Genomic DNA, 18,647 nt, shown 5'->3' with positions numbered 1-18,647 from the left:
CCAAGCTGGAGGGAGGGGGGACATGAGCATGGTCTCCAGGTCCTCCAAAGCCTTGGCCACAGCCTCCAAAGGGTTTGTGTGGAAAGCAGGATGCAGGAAACCTTTGCAAGTGAGTTGGGCTTTCCTGTGCTCCCCTGTGCTCTGAGTAGAGCTAACCACCTCCCATTCAGGTCTACACAGAGATATGGAAGGATCTAGAACAGCAGGCCAGAGAGCTGGGTTTGAAGCAAGTACCTGCACTCAGGTAAACTGAGGCAGGCAGATCACTAGGCTATGAGGAGCCTTCCTTGGAATAATACACGGGAGGAGGCCAGATGAAGAAGGAATCAAGTTTTTCAGGCAGGAACAGCAGCAGCAGAAGGCTCAGGTGGATCCAGAGTCCACCGGAGGAAGGCTAGGGAGGCTGTCACTGAAGCTCCGGAGCCTGCGGGTGAGGCTGCCCTAGCAGAGACCCTGCCTGCCCAGCTGATGAGGGATGGTGCTGCCCAGGGCCAAGGTGCCCTCCCCTCTCACGATACACATTAGGAATTATTTCTCTCCGGAGCAAATGATTTGTTACAATATCCACACGTGCCTCTCCTGGCTGGGAGCCCTCCATACAGCCTGGATTAATCCCGGAAGTCACTCCATTTGTTCAGGCCATGCCTAAGTATGCCTCCTCTTTTATTAGGGAAATTCTTCATTGTTTGGAGGAGCTCATAGGTTTTAATTTGGTGCAGAGATTTTACAGCCTCCCTCAGTGGATGGAGGCACAAGTGGGCTTGTGCCTGAAAAGGTCTCCTGGGTCCCAGAAGCCTGGCGGGGGACCATCAGATTCTAGGGGGGAGGTTAACAGGGCACAGCCTCTTCCTTCAGGGACCAGGAACTCAGTCCTTGGTGCTGATAGGTGAAGCCCAGAAAGACTCCATGATCTGGGTGCTGATGCACTGGACTTGCCCTGGAAATCTAAGGGTCACCACCACCAGGGATCAGTGTAAAAGAATGATTCCCATTCAGATGGGAAAGCACAGCCCAGGGCAGGCAAGGCACTGGTCACTCAAAGCCTAGTTCCAAACTCTTTAGAATACGCTTGAGAGCCCACCACTGTCCAGGCGGCTGTGTGAATCCAGCAGGCCTATCGGGGAGGTCTGCCCAGGGCCTGACTGTCATGCAGAGGTGCTCAGGAAGGTAAGAGTCTTGGGTGCCCAACCTATCAAGACTCTTCCCACCTCACCCTCTTAAAACCCTCCAATAGCCTAGCCCTTGGTTCCTTTGCTCTGGATGATGGCCACCGCTCAGGCTAGCTCCTACAGGCACAACTTGCCAACTTGAAAAGCTGTCATGACTTTCTTTTCAGGCCTTGCAGGAGATTTTCCTACCCACTGCCTGAAGCCTTGAAGTCTGACCGCTCGCCAACTCTACATGACCCTTTGACTCTGCTGGACTATGTACCGCTCCCATCCTATGTTCAGAGATACTCCCAATTCTCATGTCTCCATCCCCACCAGAGTTCCAACTCTCCCCATTTCTACTACCACCGCCCCTTCTCCCCACCACCGCCCCTTCTCCCCACCACCGCCCCTTCTCCCTACCACTGCTGCCCTTGGGCAACTCATACTTTGCCCCAGCCTTACTCATGTAGCCAGATCTTTGCTCTCGTTCCCAAACAGGCAGGATCTCTGCCTCCCCTCTTAGTCCCCAATTTCCCACAGTTCTCTTCAACCCCAAGGACCAGACTCTCCCAGGGAGTGCTTCCTATCCACCAGGGAGTGATCCCCAACTTCCAAGCCCTAGTTGCTACTTTTCATTGAGGCCCATAGCATTTCTCTTTGATCCTGCAAACTTCAAGTTGTTAATAGAGGTGGGGACTATGTCATTCACCCATTCTGTGATAGCTGAGCCCAGGCAAAGCCACTGGGTACTCAAGAAAATGTAGTTGATTAAAAGATTCAAACTCAGTCCTCGGGGAGGACTCCCACTGAGGGGGTATAAATACTTCCTTGGAGGAGGCATTATTGTGTCCGTTGTGCAGATGGGAAAACTGAGGATATGTGAATCTCTTGCCCAAGTAGCGAAGCTGGGAATGCAATCAGTTCCATCAATTAGTGTCTTTGGGGGTTGGCCACACACCTCTGTTCTACAAATAAGTACCCGACCAGCCCGGTGCCCAGCACAGCCAGATATGCTAGCTCCTCCGACTCTCATCACACTTCTCGGGGCTATCTGTGACCCCCAAGAGAGAACAAAGGTCCACAGAGGCTAGGTCACTCACTCAGCCACACCTTAATCCAGCTGAGAGTGACTCATCAGGACACCCTACCCCACTCAGAGGATCCATAGGACCTGCCATCCCTGGGGCTGTTGGCCTCCCCTCCCCCGGGACTCCCAAGAGTGCCTCATGGCTGGCTGACCTTTCGGAGGGCCAGGCTTTCACAGTTCTGAGTGTTTACACAGTCGGCCTTGCTGTGACAGCTCGAGAAAGTAGGACACGCAGGAGGGAGGGGCATGGCAGGTATGGGCTGCCAACGCTCCCACTGCCTTCTTTCCACACGGCCTGGACAGGGAAACCACCACGGCACAGGCTCCTCGAACGACCTTGGCTGCCACTGGGAACAGTGCCCTTGGACGTGGGGTAAAGACCTAAGCTGTCCACTGAAAGGAGGGGACATAGCCAGTCTTTCCACAGCTTCTCACTGCTTCGACATGGGATGAGAGGACTCTAGCAAGAACCCCTCTGAACTGAGGGCCACTCCATCTGTGAAAGGGGTACTCATCACTTTACCCCCAGACATCAGAGGGGTCAAAGGAGCCAGTGGGACCCAACAGGCCTGAGGCTGTGCCAGCTCTGGAACACACGATAGTCAGATTCAAACTATCCTAGAATCTCCCAGAAAGCCAGCTGTGTAGCGCTGGGTGTGGGTGCTCAGCTACCACCCAACAAACAACAACAAACCACACCCACATGTCAGTAGCAAAACTGGGGAGCAGGTGAGTCTTGATACAGGGGACAGTGGGCCCTCAAAAGCAAAAAAAAAAAAAAGGTCCAGGCCTTCTACCGTTGGTATCCTGCCCTAAGGGAAACACCCAAGAGTAACCCCCAGCACTCTGTGCTTCATCAAGCTCAGCCAGGGCTCTGGATGCGGTCAGGACAAAGGGACTCCATGTGTGACGTGGACAAAACTGAACATCAAGCAAAGGTAAGAAACCGCAGCACTGGGAAGAGCCTTGGGCTGACTCAGTGGGCTGTGAGGGACTGGATCCTCGTGGAGGTCGCGGGTCTGTGGGCTGTGAGGAGGCTCCATGGATTGGGGACCCCCAGCCCATCGCAGGATCTGGACGGAGCCTTGGCCCGGCGCCCTCTTCTGCAGTCCTGCTAGCAGCTCTGCAGCACTCCAAGCCCAGGCGGCCTTTCACCACGCACAAGAGCCTCTTGACTGAAAGGCCTCTGAGGCGCCTTGCCGCTGTGCGTCCCTTAATTGGGAAATTGTTAACTTCTTCAAGAGGAATTTTAATTCAACTCCCCTCAACTGAAGGCTGGCAAACCTAAGTGCCAGCAAGCAAGTGTCGTGCGCACCTGTCCCCAAACCTCGATCCCCCTGGGGTAGAGGGGGGCAGACAGCATGTTGCTCAGGCCACTTGCAGAGTGCCAGGTCCTACTGACTTCCAGGTTTTCTACCCCCACTTCTGGAGCAGCATGTTCTAAGGACAGCTCTGCCCTGCCCTTCCATGACCCACCATGTCGCTAGGACTCCCATAGAGGTAACCCAGAGCCCCTCACACCCTCTACCACACTCCCCTGGAGCTAAGCCCCATCCAGGCAGACTGGCCGCCTTTACTATGTGTCCGCCCTTTGTGTGTAACTGTTTCATCTGCACAAGGCAGATGCCGTCACTGGTCCCAGTTTGCTGCTAACAAGACTGAGGCCCATCCAGATGAAGTAAATTGCCTCAATTCACAGCATTTGGGAGGAGCAAAGCTGGGAACAGATCCCACACTGCCGGTTCCAGAGCAGAAACAACTTTTTTTTCTTAACAAAATTTTTTTATTGATTCTTTGGGAATTTTATGTCATGTACCCCAATTCCACTCATTTCCCATTCCATATCTGCCCTTCCCCTCCCCACAAAGAAAATTTTTAAAAATTAAAACCAAACCAAACAAAGACACTTCACCTCTCCATCTCTCCTGCCTCTCCAACGCCTCTTAAGTTATTGTCTTAAGGCACTGGGAGTCATGCTGTGTCACACAGTAGACCCTTCTGTCCTATCAGTTTTACTTGCAAATGTTCATTACAGTGAATCGTTGGTCAGGTTCAAGGCCTCTGGTGTCTGGTCCACCATCATCACCGGACCCTCATGGACACTCCTCTCAGATGTCCTGCAGCCGCCACAAGTCATGAATTCTGCAGGTGTTATTCCAAAGGACTAGTCCCTTCACACGTTCCGGTAGGTCATAGATGGGGTATATGTTAGGGTGGGCCAAGCTAAAGCCCTGGATGTGGGTCTGGGTAGTAGCTGAGCTAGTCAGACCTGGCAGCTGGGGCCACCTCACCTCAGTCTCAGAGTGGAGCCAGCTTTCCCATGCCAGTGGTAAGGGGTGGGACCATATCTCCAGAGCGCAGGGGGCCAGCTCTCCCATGCCCAGGTCACTGGGCCAAGTTCTCCTATGAGGGTCAGGGCCAGATCTCCTGCTGCAGTGTCCAGCAGGAGGCAGGGCCAGCGAAAGGCAGGGCTGGCTCAGCCTGACCCTCAGATTCTATCATGCATGATTCTTAAGGTACCCTGTGGTAACACGGGCCACAGACATCAACACAGACCCCAGCTGCAGCAGGACCATGGACCCAGATGTGGCCCTCAGCAGCAACTCAGGTCTGGACAACATCTTGACTTTGGGTGACAGCACAGGCCACTCCATGATCAGCATGGCTCTGGCAGTGGCACAGCTTTGGAACACCAACAAGGCCACAGGTTGCAGCCCAGACCCGTGGAGCATCTATGTGGCTTTTGGTGGCAGCACGGGCCATGGGCTTCACAACAGACCCTGGCTGTAGTAGGTCGTGCACCCAGACATGGCCCTTGGCAGCAACTCGGGCTCAGGCATGAGCAGACACAACTTTTAATTGTCAACTATGACGGCCTGCTTATCCACGATTGTGGTCCTCACCCTGAGGGCCATAGTCACTTCATCTCTTCATCCCTGGGTACAGCCTACAGCCATGCTTCATGAATGTTTAAATGAAATAAGAATAAATAAATGAAAGATGAACAAGAAGAAAAACAAAACCACCACTTTATTAGTTACTTCCTCCTTCGAGTGTAACTTCAGCTATGACAAAAACAGACAAGCAGTGGTTCTGGAGAAACGGCTTAGCAGTTAAGATCACTTGGTTCTCTCGCAGAGCATTGGGATGTGGGTCCCAGCACCTACATCGTAACTACAACCATTCAGAACCCCATCTAATCCATTTTGGACTGTTCACTGGTGTGTAAATCAGATCGTCGGTCCCAGGTCTCAGTGACACACAAGGACACAGGAAGGAGGATCTGGATTTCGAAGCAGGCCTTAACTTTATATCAAGACCCTGTTATGTGAGCTGGGATACAGTTCAGTAGCTGACCACTTGCCTAGTGTGCACTAAGCCTTGGTTTCCACTCCCAACACCAAAACACATATATGTTGAAACTGTAACTCCTAAATAAGGTCAAAATGTGGTCATGCCCTGATTTGAAAAGTGGGATGTTGGAATGCAATTAGCTAATTAGGATGAAGTCACACAAGAGTTGGATGGCCCTTAATTCAATACGACTGTTTGACAAAATAAAAAACGTGGGTCAGTAATATGTCTCAATGGGTAAAATGCCTGCTGCTAAGCCCAGTGAGCTACATTTGATCTCTTGGTAGAAGGAGATGGAGAGAATCTACTTCAAGAAAGTTGTCCTCTGACCTCCACAGATGCTCTGTCTCACACAAGTAAATAAATACACTCTAATTAAAAACAGCAACTATTAAGAAACAAGTATTTATTCATGTACATTTTTAAAAATATGGAGATCCGTTCTAAATCAACTAAATACTTTTTGTGGGGCAATTTGGCAACACAGCACCCAGGAAGATGCCATGCAAAGAGACCTGGGGAAGCCAGGCAGAGAGACTGGCACAGGTCCTTCCTCATGACCCTCTGGCCTCCAGAGCAATGAGGTAGTACTCTCACGATGTTTCAGACACGTAGGTATGGAGTTCTCTTGTACAGCCTGCTAGGCCCTCTCACACTTAGGCTTCACAGCTAGCTCGACCCCTCACGGGCTGTGTGACTTTGACAGGCTCCTGCCTTCTCTAGCCCCCAGTTCGTTCATGCCATCCCTAGAACACTGTACACAGCAGGTTCCCTGTAATGTCTGGATGATGGGCCAACAGCACCCGTCTTCCCTGTAGGGCAATACGGATGTAGTGAGCTGGAGGACGGCTGTGCTCTGGGGACACCAGTGCGTGATGCTGAATCCACAGACGCAGAGCCATTAGAGACGTGTGTCTCGGGTACCCTGTGCTGCTCCCTGACTAAGGGGGCAGAGGTGCAGGGAGGGAGTACTGTGTCCATCAAGCCTAGGACACTGTTGCGTCCCCTCCAGGAGATGGGGGCCCCACTGGGCTCAGAGGCAGAATAGGAGAGCTCCTGAGTGCCAAGCGCCATGGAGCCTGGACCCACTGTGAACTTCAGAGAGGCAGATTCAGCTTAGTTGGCAGAGGAACAAGTCTTACCGGAACTGTTCCAGGACCTGGACAGAGTGAGGCCATCAGCTTTCCAGCTGCGTAAGGGAAGGTCAGAAGAACACCCGTTCTCCCCTGGCGTGGGTCAAACAGTCCCAACCTGAACAATGGTTATGAGGTGACTGGGGCAGTTAAGGAGCTAGCTCCGTTGGTAAAGTTTGCATCTCATACATAAGGATCTGAATTCGATCCTCAGAACCAATTTTTTCAATTAAAAGCTAACATGGTTGTATGTGCTTTATAATGCCAGTTCTGAAGAGGCACACAATCTCTGGGGCTTGCTGGTCAGGCTGCCTAACCTACTTAACAAACTCCAGGACAATGAGAAAACCTGTCTTAAAATACAAGGAGGGAGCCGGGTGGTGGTGGTGCACGCCTTTAATCCCAGCACTCGGGAGGCAGAGGCAGGCGGATCTCTGTGAGTTTGAGACCAGCCTGGTCTTCCAGGACAGGCTCCAAAACCACAGAGAAACCCTGTCTCAAAAAACCAAAAAAAAAAAAAATACAAGGTGGGTGACCTGGGTAACAATACCCAGGGTTAACCTCTGGCTTCACGCACGCACACACACACCCACACACACACCCACCCACACACACACACACACACACACACACACACACACACACACACGGTGACTGGGCCTTATTAATCATCTACATTCTTGTGTCTCACTAGCAACTAGCAGATCGGAATGTCCAGGTGACCTCAGAGGACCCTTGTCTCTAACTTCCCTGGGTGTCTGCGGCGGTTTTAATGAAATGTTCCCCATAATCTCAGGCATTTTAATGTTTGATCACCAGTTGGCAGAAGCTGTTTGGGAAATAGGAGATGTGGCCTTGCTAGAGGAACTGTGTCACTGGAAGAAAGATTTGGTTTGTATTGATCGATTGATTTTTGAGACTAGGTCCCCCTGGTTGTTGTGGATCTTACTCTGTAGACCAGGCTGACCTTGAACTCAGAGATCAGCCCACTCTGCCTCCTAAGGGCTAGGATTAAAGACGTGTGCCACCACTACCTGACTGGAAGCAAGTTTTGAGTGTTAAAAGACTTTTGTCATTTCAGTTTCCCGCTGTCTGCTTCCTGCTTAGGGCTGCAGAGACATGTCCTCAGCCTCTCTCCAGCACCATGCTACCCGCCTGCCATTATGGACTCCTCTCTCTGTGGAACCACAGCCAAATAAACCCTTCCTCCTGCAAGTTGCCTTGTTCATAGGGTTTTGCCGCAGCAATAAGAAGGTAAATCATAGTGTCCTCCTGCAGAGCAGGGTGTAGGCACCCCAGCCCCCAGAGCTCCGTGGTTTGGGAAGAGCTTGACAGTGATGCATGGAGTGGGGACAGCATCTAGACAGGAGACAACAGGGACGAGAGAATGAGGACAGCAAGCTAAAAACAAGCTAAAGATGGAGATGAGATGGTACAACAGCTTAGATTAGCTCACCACACGCCGTTGGGCTGGGGAGTGCCAACCGCCTAGTGAAGGGAGCCAAGAAGTAGCTTTGTCAGAGAAGGCACCTCAGAGAGGTGTGAGGAAAATCATTCCAGAAGGAGGTGATGGGAAGTGAGGCTGAGCTTGGGTGAGGCAGGTCACGTATTAGAAAGATGACAAGTACAACGGATGGGTGTAGACAGATCATGATAGAATTATCAGGAGGAGGACTCGGCACAGGGCACTACCGCAGGGTCCTGAGAAGCGTGACCTGAAGGAAGGCTGTTAGTGGGGCTTAGAGGAGCCTGCACCGTGTCAGTCTCACGAGACATGGCTCTCTTTGGAGGAGGGAAGGATAACAGAATTGAGCCCAGGATCAGCGGTCAGCACACCTCCCTCGCCTGACAAATGTCACAGAAGGTACCAAGTATTAGATCCCAGGGAGGAGTGGCTGGGAGGGTGAGCTGTCAGGAATTTCTCGGGACTGCAAATTCAGAGACCCAATCCTCATCTGCAGAGCTGGAGTAAAAGGGCCGGCTGTCGCTAGGGAGCCCTAAGAGTAGGGTTTGTGTTGGGCAGTGAGCCCCAGACTCCTCATTGGTTCCCAGCCACCTGCATACTGACAATAGAGCATGTCTACAAGAGCAGCCTTGGCCCTTCCCAGCTGCAGATCCCCAGGTCCACTCTGCCTGCCCCCAGCTTTAAAACATCTCCAAATGGGGTTCCTGTCTTCTCCTCCAAGTCTACCTGAGTAAGCTGTGCCTACTACACACATCTCCAAACTAGTCTCTCACAGCCTACAGCCACCCTGAAGATGCCCCTTCTACAGCCCCCAGTTTAAGCTTGCCATCATGTCTAAAATGGGTCTGGGATCTTTAGATTTGCCTTCCAGCCTCTCTGGCCCACCCGCCTTGTTTCTATCAGTGATCCAGAGCCTGGGAGCTATGAACTGCCTCCATGGTGACCTCTATGTCTGGTTTGTCCAGAACCTTAGACCTTAGAGACTTTAGACCTTAGACCTTAGACTTTAGACCTTAGAACCTTAGATCTTCTCTTTCTCTCTTTGTCTTTGCTCAAAGGAGCCTCTGCCATCAGTCCCATGCCAGCCATCCCGCATTGGAGGACCCCATCTTGTGTGTACCCCCTTTCTAGCCTTACTAGATAATCTCCATAGCACATCTTACTCCCTGATCTGACTGCTGAACTGCTCTAGATTTTCCTGCCTGTCCTGTTTGAAGGTCAGTTCTGTGAGAGTAGGAATTTATCTGACATGCTCCTGGTAGGGACACACGGTTCTCCAGATGTGGTACTGGGCACACAGAACCACATCTAGTGTGCCATGGGTGTTCAGCAAGTCAGGAGAATGAGAAATGAATGAACCACTGAGCCATTGATACCAGGGAGCGCATGTGGAGCACCCAGCACATACCATGTAAGGATAAATGTGTGACTCAGGAGACATTCTGCCCCAAGAAGCCCCACATACACATCCCCACAGGCAACCCCAGCTTCCATGGGAGCAGGGCAGAGACCAACAGCAGCACTTGGGTGTCAGGGGAGCTATCTCTGGCTCTCCTGAGTCCCCATCATGAACCACCATCCCTGAGACAACAAGGAAAGGCCCATTTAAGTAATCACGCTCATTCAAGCAAGAGCCAGGAAACGCATGCTTCCTGAAAGAACTGGACAGGGCTCTCCAAGTACATAAGGGCTCCGTGGAAACACCACAGATCCCGCTGGACTGAGAGGTGTAAGGCCTAGGACCTAGCCTTGCCTGCACTTCTTCTAGCCTGCTACCTGCCCCTTCCCAAACACAGGAGCTCTTCAAGAAGTGACAAGGAGGCAGGGGAGAGAAAAGAAAAATCTGGGCTTTTTCAGGATTTCAGGGGTTCACCAGGCCAAGTGCCTGCCCCTCAGCACAGGAGCACAAACCCTTCCCATCTGGCCCCAGCCCCCTTCCCAGCAACCCAGGCCCAAGCACAACCGCAATGCCCAACCTCCACACTCCTGCTCCGGCCGCCCGTCCCCTGCCTCAGCCTTTTGCTGCCGTCATCACACTCCGTGCATGGCTTTGTTCACCGAGGCTTTATTATAGTGACAAAACACTGGAAACCATCAAAATACACAACAGAGAACCAGCTAAATGGGACACAGCAACACAGGCTGGAGCATTATGCTGCCATTAAAAATCACATTATAGAAGAGTATTTAATGACGGGAAAATGATCTTGGTGTAGTATTAAGTGCAAAAGGCAGGTTAGAAAACAGTAACTACAGCTTGATCTCAATTATGTCATAAATACATATTTTGTAAAAGACTGACGGGCAAAACACCCAAGCGCTTTCATTTCTCTACCGAGAACACACATTACATTTCATAACCAGAAAAATAGATGGTTTTTAAAGGACCCTACAGGCTTCCAGCCTTGGCCCGGAATCATCCCCTTCAGCCAGCCCTACCAGCCACCGGCTGAACCAGGCTCCCCATGCCCTGTACTTCCTGGAGAGATCCCATGTTGTACCTGTCAGTGCTGCATCCGCAGGATGGGGGAGTGGAGGGGGTTGCGGGAGCCTCCTGGTCAGGATGAGGCAGAACCCAGAACACTATGCTCTATTATCCAGGCACCACAGAGACCCTGACCTCAGCCTTTTGCCCATTACCTGGTAACTAACATGGATAACCAACCCATCCAGGACCAACCAAGTATCAGGACTGTTTTAATTGGGTAAGTAGACTTCAGAGTGACACCTAGTGTCAGGGAGAGAAAACTGGGTGTGTGCTCCCTGACAAGTCACACACATAACTGTTCCCAGGGCCCAGGAAGGGGACTTCTGAGCATGCGGTTCGACTGAGTCTAGAAGAAAGGACAATATGGTCTAGCCTATACTACCATCCCTACTTAGCAAAGTATCACTGTAGCCTTCTCTCATTGGCTCAGACACAGGAGTAAGGTGACTCACATGTCAAATCGTAGACAAGCCAAGTAGCATCTCGGACGTCTTTCCTGTCTCTCCCACTGCCCCCCACCACCTCATTGGATTTACCATAGCATCCACACATTCCCTCACACAGGACATGGAATGGGAGGCCTGTCACCTCCCACACCGTAGGCGCCTTGGTCCTTATAATGCAGAGTAAGAGGCCATCTGCTCTGTTCACACACGCCAAGGTCAGCTAGCTGGCAGTGCTTGTCACAAATACACACACCTACGATCTGAGCCTTGTCCTGCCCTGAAGGTGTCTGGACCCAAATGTCAACGGTGGAGCCCCATTAACTCTACACATCAGAGCCAAGGCTAGCCTCTTGACAGTTTCTTGGACACTGACTCTCTCCGTCCACACGTTCCCACTCCCTCCCGGCCTGGAGTCAAACACACGTTTGGTCAATAAGTGACAGGAGCAAGGACAGAGCGCGTCCGTTTGCCTTTAGAGACCCATCCCCCACGCCAAATGGGAACCTATTAGCCAGGGCTGTCTGTGAAGCCATGTGGCTGGGACTAGTGCCCCAGGCTTCTGAGCTGGCTGTGGACCAGGACCGGCCGCAGCCAGGGCTACTGGGATTTGATTTCGGAGGACAGGGACAGATGGACACATGTGGAAAGAAGGCCCTGAGACAGTCCTCCCTGGAAACCCCACTAACCGACAAATGGCCTTTTACCTGTGGCTGGGTCGTATTGGGTGCAGCTGGACTGGGAGCAGCCTGGGTCTGGCTCAGTTGGCCTCTTTGCCCGTAGGCACCAGTACCTCAGGGCCTGTGGATACAGGAGGCTGTGGGGAGAAAGAGGAGGTGACTGTCAGAAAGGGCAGGCAAAGAGGGGGAAACACGCAAACGGGTCTGAGTCCACCTAGCCGGGCAATTACCATTGTACACACACGCGTGAGCACATGTGCACACACTCGCTCGCACGCACACACACACACACTTTGTACTCAACGGCGTATGTGTGTTGGCACACTCGGGCCACCAGCTAGGGCAGTGAGGCTCTGGGAACTTGGGGATCTGACTGCTTCTCTCCACAACTGGACCTGTAATCTTGGGACAGCCAAGTCTCTAAGCCTCACTTCTATTATCCATGAAATAAGGGGTTTCTTCTTCTACAAGGGCCTAGAAGACAGTAGTATCCATCAATACCACTACCTGCCTCCTCCCTGGCCACTAGATGCTAAGGCAGGTTCCAGGCTAATGTTGGAGAGTGCAGTCAACAACGACCAGATTCCTCTCCCCAGGCCTGGGCCCCACCTCACCTGTCCCCAGAGGTCCCTGCAGTTCCCACTCACGCTCTCCTGTCTTACTCACTTCAAGCATTCTCCAAAGACTCCTCAGACCGGAGCAGGAAAGGCGCTAGCCTGTCCAGCCTGAGTCCCCAGCACGTGATGCCCCCAGAAGGCCAGTAACAAGGCAGGTGCTCTCAGCTCTCCCACATCATGACCCTGTGACCCTGAGCAGAGTTTTTCTCTACCTCAGTTCCTTCAGCCTCTCAAAGTCCTCAGTCCCTTTCTGCGTTGCCGCCAAGAGGTCTCAATCAGATCTGTGTTTCTCAGTCTCTGGGTTGCATGAAGGGATTTAGATGGTATGCGAACATTTTTATTTTCTTTGGTTTGTGTTTATTTCTCTGTGTACTAGAGAAAAACATGACAGGTGCATTACAGGCGTGATTTCACGGATGTGTAACTCGGGGAGCGCCGTGAAAACCCACCTTCAAATAGTAGCCCACGAAAGGCAAAGATCGTGGAAAAAATAAAGGTGGGGAGGTGCCTGGAAAACACTGCTCTCTCCCAGAAGCCTTTCCTGGGACCAGGCCCTCAGTTCTCTGGTTTCCCATGTGTTACCAGCCGGCACCGGCCCGATCCCCAGAGCATCCCATAGACCTTTAAGGTCGGATGAATGGGAGGGTGAGTAGATGGGGCTCCAAGGTGGTTGATGCAGTCAGGGCAGAGTCCATGTTCTAGCAATCTATGGTGTCAGTGAAATTTCCAACCATGTTGCAGGTGAGAGGGGGGGATCTGGAAGGTGGGGTCTTCATCCCTCCTGGGCTACAGATCCTCCTAGGAGGAGGCAGAGAAGTAGATGCCAAGTAGGATCCTGACTATAGCAAAAGGGCCCGACAAGAAAGGGCCCACTGGCCCCACAGCCCTCCATCCATAAACTGTGCACCAGTTCAGATGGCCCTAAAGGTATCTCCCTAAGGTCACAGATCTTGGAGATCAAGACAAAACACAGTGAGGCCAGCTTGGCACCGTTGCATGGCCAGAGCCCAGGTGACTCATCAGGCCAGAGTCCCCCAAGCCAGGTCCAGCCAAGTAGGAGTGCCCTCCATGGCTGCCCAAGCTGGCTCCCAGTAGACTGGCATAAGCCAGCCAGGCCCAGGCCAACACGGACAGCCATGTCCTTGGCAGGCCTCCAGACCACCTGGTTGGCAGCCCTGAGCCCAGCTCTACCTGAGCCAACAGGCCAAACCATCCCCATGAGTGCTTCTCAAGCCCCTACTGCCATGCTCCCAGACAATGAATGGGTCTCCAGCTCCCTTCCCCCAACCCTCTTTGAAGCTCCTGCTCTCCTCAGAGGCATCACATGAAGTTGCTATGGAAATGGGACCACAGGCAGAGCATGACAATGATTTGGGGCAGGAAGGAGCTGCAGTGGGAACCAGCGCTCTCCTGGACACGAGGCCTGCCCATGTGCTGAGTCCCAGGGAGAATGTGAGAAGGAAGACCAAGGGACCTTCCAACCTGCCATGTTGGCTTCTTGCCCCTCAGCAGGGCATACAGAAAATCCAGTGTCTGCTCGGCAGCAACTGGAAGATGCTGCCAAAGTGGCTTCAGCACTGAGGGGAGGGAGCATTGCAAACAAATGACATGTCACAGAAGTTATATCGCTGTTCTGGGAGACACCACACAGAATCGGCGTCTGAGAGGTTACGTCCCATCATGCGAACTGAAGATTGACAGCTACAAGGGATGGCATCCCCCCACCCACAAGTCAGCCCTGAAGCCAACCCAGAACCCCAGTTCCTTCTCCACAGACCCAACCCTCTGACACACATTGCCTTTCATTCCCTACTCTTCTCACACACTTTCACTCCTTCTGCAAAGTGCCCGCTATGATCCTGGTGACTGAGACAGATGCAAAGGATAGAGGAGATACAAAGGCAGAGATGACCCATCACGGCTGCAGGGAAGACGTCCAGATAGAAATCCAGCCCCGTGTGTTGGGGGTGGCAGCCTCAGACTTTAGGTTATACACTTGAGCCGTGCTTCAGAGACCTCCCAGGTCCCCTGACTCACACACTCTGTACTCTACAGCCCACTGAGGCCTCATTTTCCAGGAGGCTGTGGGGAGTATTTCCTCTAGCATCTTGCTATAGTTGGGAGCATGCATGTCTCCCATAGGCCTTTGTATTAAAAGCATGGCCCCCAAGGAGGGACTACTAGGAGCAGGCTGAACTTTTGGTCCTTAGGTCAATGGGAGTGTGCTTTCCTGAGAGATGGAGGCCCCGCCCTCTTCTGCAACACGGGCTACGCTCAGCACATTCTTCTACCACCATGTGCTACCTCATTATAGACCTGAAGTAATGGGGCCAACCAATCAAGGACCAGAACCTCTAAAAGGGTCAGCTAAAATTAACCTTTACTCTATAAGAAGGCTGTTTCAGGTATTTCGTTACAGTCATGGTAAGCTACGATCTGCAAGGTGTCCCCTTCCATTCTCTAAGCACAGTACCTATCCCACCTCTGGTAGGGGGTGGGTTGCACGCTGCTGATAAAGATGTGGGGACTTGAGCTCCACCCACAGACAGCCAGCTGGACACTTTGTTCTCTCCAGACCTCAGGCCCAGCCTAACACCTGGCAAGTTCAAGGTGCCCAGGGGCAAACAGACGCGTAAGAAACGTAATGGACGCTGTAGGAACAGGATGACTGACAGAAGCTGGGCACAAGCTTTGAGCTCCTGTGTAGAACAAGGTGCTTTCCTCATAAGTCCTAGCTTGGAAGATTTGCCAGCTCCATCGTGTCCTGCATGAGCCGTCCCCCAACAGCAGACATAGCCTCCCTGGGCTTGTCCATGAGTGGGGGCTACGACCTGAGAAGGAAGAGCAGCAGGGAGAGAAGGTGGAGTCTGGTCCAAAGAGGAAGGAGATCCTGAGAGGCTTCCTGGTGGAGGCAGAAGTTGGGCTGGCGTAGAGCCTGCCCTCCAGAAAGAACATTTCTTCAGAGAATAGGGACAGCGTCTGTTTGTCAGTCCACATGACTTGGGCCTAGACTGGCAGGCAGAAGGTGAGGGGGACACATTCCCTGGCAGTTGGCATCCTGTGCCCACACCATGGAGGCTTTCCTAGTTGCTGCTGCCTAATGGGAGCATAGCTGTGGCAGGAGAGGCAGAGGAGGGTGGGGCAGAGCACCACCTCTCCAGGAGGTGGAGATGCAAAGGCAGAGCTGCGGTGATCTCTGATCTCGGACCTCAGCGGACATAAGGAAGGACGGAGCTAAAAGGTGGACAGATGGGGTCACAGCTCCCCCCTCCCACCAGAGACAGTTCTACAGCTGCGGAGAGGAGCAGACAGCTGGGAAGGAGCCTGCCACCGCAGCTTTGAGAAGATTTTCTAGCAATAAAACTCAGATTTGAAAGGAGACTTTGTGCAGTGAGGGGAAGCCTTCCTATGCCAAACATCACATCCAGAGGCTGGAAAGTGAAAACCTGACAAATCCACCTGCAGAAACATGTAAAACATCTGTACAGCAGAAGACACCATAAACAATGTTAAAATGCAAGGAAGACACTACAAGAAAATACCACTAATATGCAAAGAGCCCCTACAAGTCAATAAGAAAAAAAGACAAAAGAGAAAGAATTGGGAGTGAATTAGGAATTCGCAGAGGAAGAACTAAATTGGCCAATAAACGAATGAAAAGATGTTCCGTTTCGCTGGCAATCATGCAGATGCAAATGAAAACGACACGATGCCACTTTTTTGCCCATCAGATTGGGAAAAATGAAGATGATTTGTAACAAGCGGAGCTGGCGAGAACGATGGGAAGTGAACTTTCATAGACCGCTGAAGGGAGCCGAGTTGGCTCAACCACGGCCAGCATAATTTGGCAATATTGATTAAGAGTTTAAACCCACATACCCCACAACCTCGTAATCCCATTTCTAGACGCCTCTTCTACAGAAAATGACAACAGCAGCCCGAGTGCACACACACAAAAGTACTCAAGGATGCTCAGAGCAGCAATGCCAGTAAGAGGAAGAGAGACACTGGACATGGCCTAAGCCTTTATCAATAAGGAAATATTCAAGTAAAACGTAGCCCATCCTCGCCACGGAAAACTCTGCAGCCTTCCGACAGTGTGAGGCACAGCTGCGTGGTGACAGGGAGGATCAAGACGCTACCTCAAAACACCGGTGTCTGCAAACAGCAGCCTATCCATGATGGAGACTGGTCTGCCAGGCCTCTAGGTGATCGCCCTTGAGGGGTGTGGCAAGGTGGCACAGGGAGTTTCTGGGGTTTCTGCATCCCACAAATGTACTGCTGGATTTTCTTTTGTAATCAGAAAAACAAAATCAATAGAGAGCTAATGGATTTTTTTTAAATCTTGCCCAGACCCTAATATAAAATGCAGATCTAAGCAGCACTTCTCTGACTGAAAGACAGGACTCCATGCTCCCGCCGGGCCCCAGGCGCCGACCCCCAGATCCCTATTGGAACTCTGGGACCAATTTGAGACCTTGGCCAGAGAATATGGGGCCAAGATGACAGAGACAGAAGGTCACCCCAAGTGTACAAGCCATCTCAGCTGGATGGGGCCCAAACCCAGAATTCTGGTCTATGAGTGCTGAATAGGGGGCTGGGGGATTTTGTCAGTGGCCCTGGAGAACCCTGGACTAAGGCTCAGAGGGTGAGGGAACAGCGGGCACCTTTTCAGAAAGCCGGGGTGGGGAGTGTTTTTCTTTACATGGCAGAGTAGTTTGCAGAACCATGTCTGCAGCTAGAGACTGGTGTATGCTCTCCAAGTAGCAAGTCTGTCTGTGTAGAGTCGGGGTGGGTCTGTTGTTACTCCCTGGATGACAGCAAAGAGGGTGTGTATGTCTCAAGGGAAAGAAATACAAGAAGCCTTGTGTGTCTCTGGGAGGTTCCCATCAATGAAAAGACTCTGTGTACAGTTTCTCTCCCCACCCACCCTGTGTGTGTGATAATGCTTATCCCCAAGGCTCCTATCTGCCGGGAGACTGGGTGTAAGAACATGTGTGTTGGGATGTGTGAATATCAGCAGGCCTGCAGGGGCCAGAAGCAGGTGGTGGACCTCAACACCCAAGCTGCAGTTCTCCCCAAGTGCCCAGGCCAGTTGGATACACTTCTCCTGCTGTGAACCAATCAACAACACCAGAGGAAACTGCCTAGAAGACTGGGTTCTCTTGCAATTCTAGAAGATTCCTCTCCCCTAATTATTTCTTTACAGGGCTAATAGCCCACTGACCCCCAACAAACACCCTCAAGGAGACGAGAAAGTTATGTGAGGTAAAGACAGAAAGGGCCAGCAGATTTTTTCTGAAGGTGGTAAATGACACTCACCATTCGAGTCCGACCCACCCAAACTCATGAAGACTTCTTAAAGACTTTTAAAATATTTTAATTGTGTGAGTGATAAAGACTTTTAAAATATTTTAACTCTGTGTGTGTGTTTGTGTGTGTGTGTGTGTGTGTATGTGTGTGTATATATATATATATATATATATATATATATATATATATATATATATACACATGAGTACAAGAGCCAATGGAAAGAAGAGTGCATCAGATCCCCTGGTGCTGGAGTTCTAGGTGGATGTTAGCTGCCCACCATGGGAGCTGGGACCTGAACTAGAATAGCCTGTAAGCACAATGCATACTGAGTGCTGGGCCATCTCTCTAGCCCCCTTCTGAGGGCCCTCTATCTCATCTTCAGTGGCCGGGATCTGCATTCCACAATGAGGATCCAATCATATGGAGTGCCTGCTCCATAGCTCTCTCTGCCATCTTCCTACATTCCTTACCAGACCCGTCAGGTCCCTTGGGATCCTTTCGCAACTGACCCTCAGACTCAAGTCTGCTCCCAGTGCCTCCCAGCTCTACTTGAGTCAGTGTGAGGTTCCTGTCCTCCTTGACAGAGTCTGCCTTCTCAGACCTGCACCTTCTGTGCCCTCTGCAAGGGATCCCCTCCCTCCCTGGCTAGTTCCCAGTACCTTTCAAAAAGTTTGTTCTATGGAATCAGGGGGTGGGAGCGCTTCTATACCTTTGCCCAGTCCCTCTCTGACTCCTCTCACTGTGGCTGATGACATTTCTGACTTCCCCAGGACAGGGGTAGATCTTATTATCTGCATTCCACAGCCTAGCCAAGGCCTGATACAGAGGAGACACCAGGAATAGATGTTTGTGGGATAGATTAATGGGTTATCAGAGCACTGGTCCTGAACTAGACATACCATGGGACTTCATA

The 18,647-nt window shown here is 51.7% G+C and overlaps 1 protein-coding gene across 7 annotated transcripts in view; it reads right to left on the bottom strand.

Annotated features, from left to right (window-relative positions):
* Lingo1 (leucine rich repeat and Ig domain containing 1) overlaps positions 1-18,647 on the bottom strand; it is a 189,420-nt gene that overhangs the window by 156,950 nt on the left and 13,823 nt on the right. For all 7 annotated transcript variants that reach the window (XR_012910016.1, XM_075965821.1, XM_075965823.1 and 4 more), the window contains exon 2: positions 11,829-11,938. The gene's annotated coding sequence lies outside the window, so the exon portion shown is untranslated. The remainder of the gene's footprint in view (positions 1-11,828; positions 11,939-18,647) is intronic.

The sequence above is a fragment of the Microtus pennsylvanicus genome, chromosome 3 (assembly GCF_037038515.1).
Source record: "Microtus pennsylvanicus isolate mMicPen1 chromosome 3, mMicPen1.hap1, whole genome shotgun sequence".
NCBI classification, from domain to species: domain Eukaryota; kingdom Metazoa; phylum Chordata; class Mammalia; order Rodentia; family Cricetidae; genus Microtus; species Microtus pennsylvanicus.
Note: the sequence above shows the minus strand (reverse complement) of the source record. Positions and strands in the feature narration are given on the sequence as shown.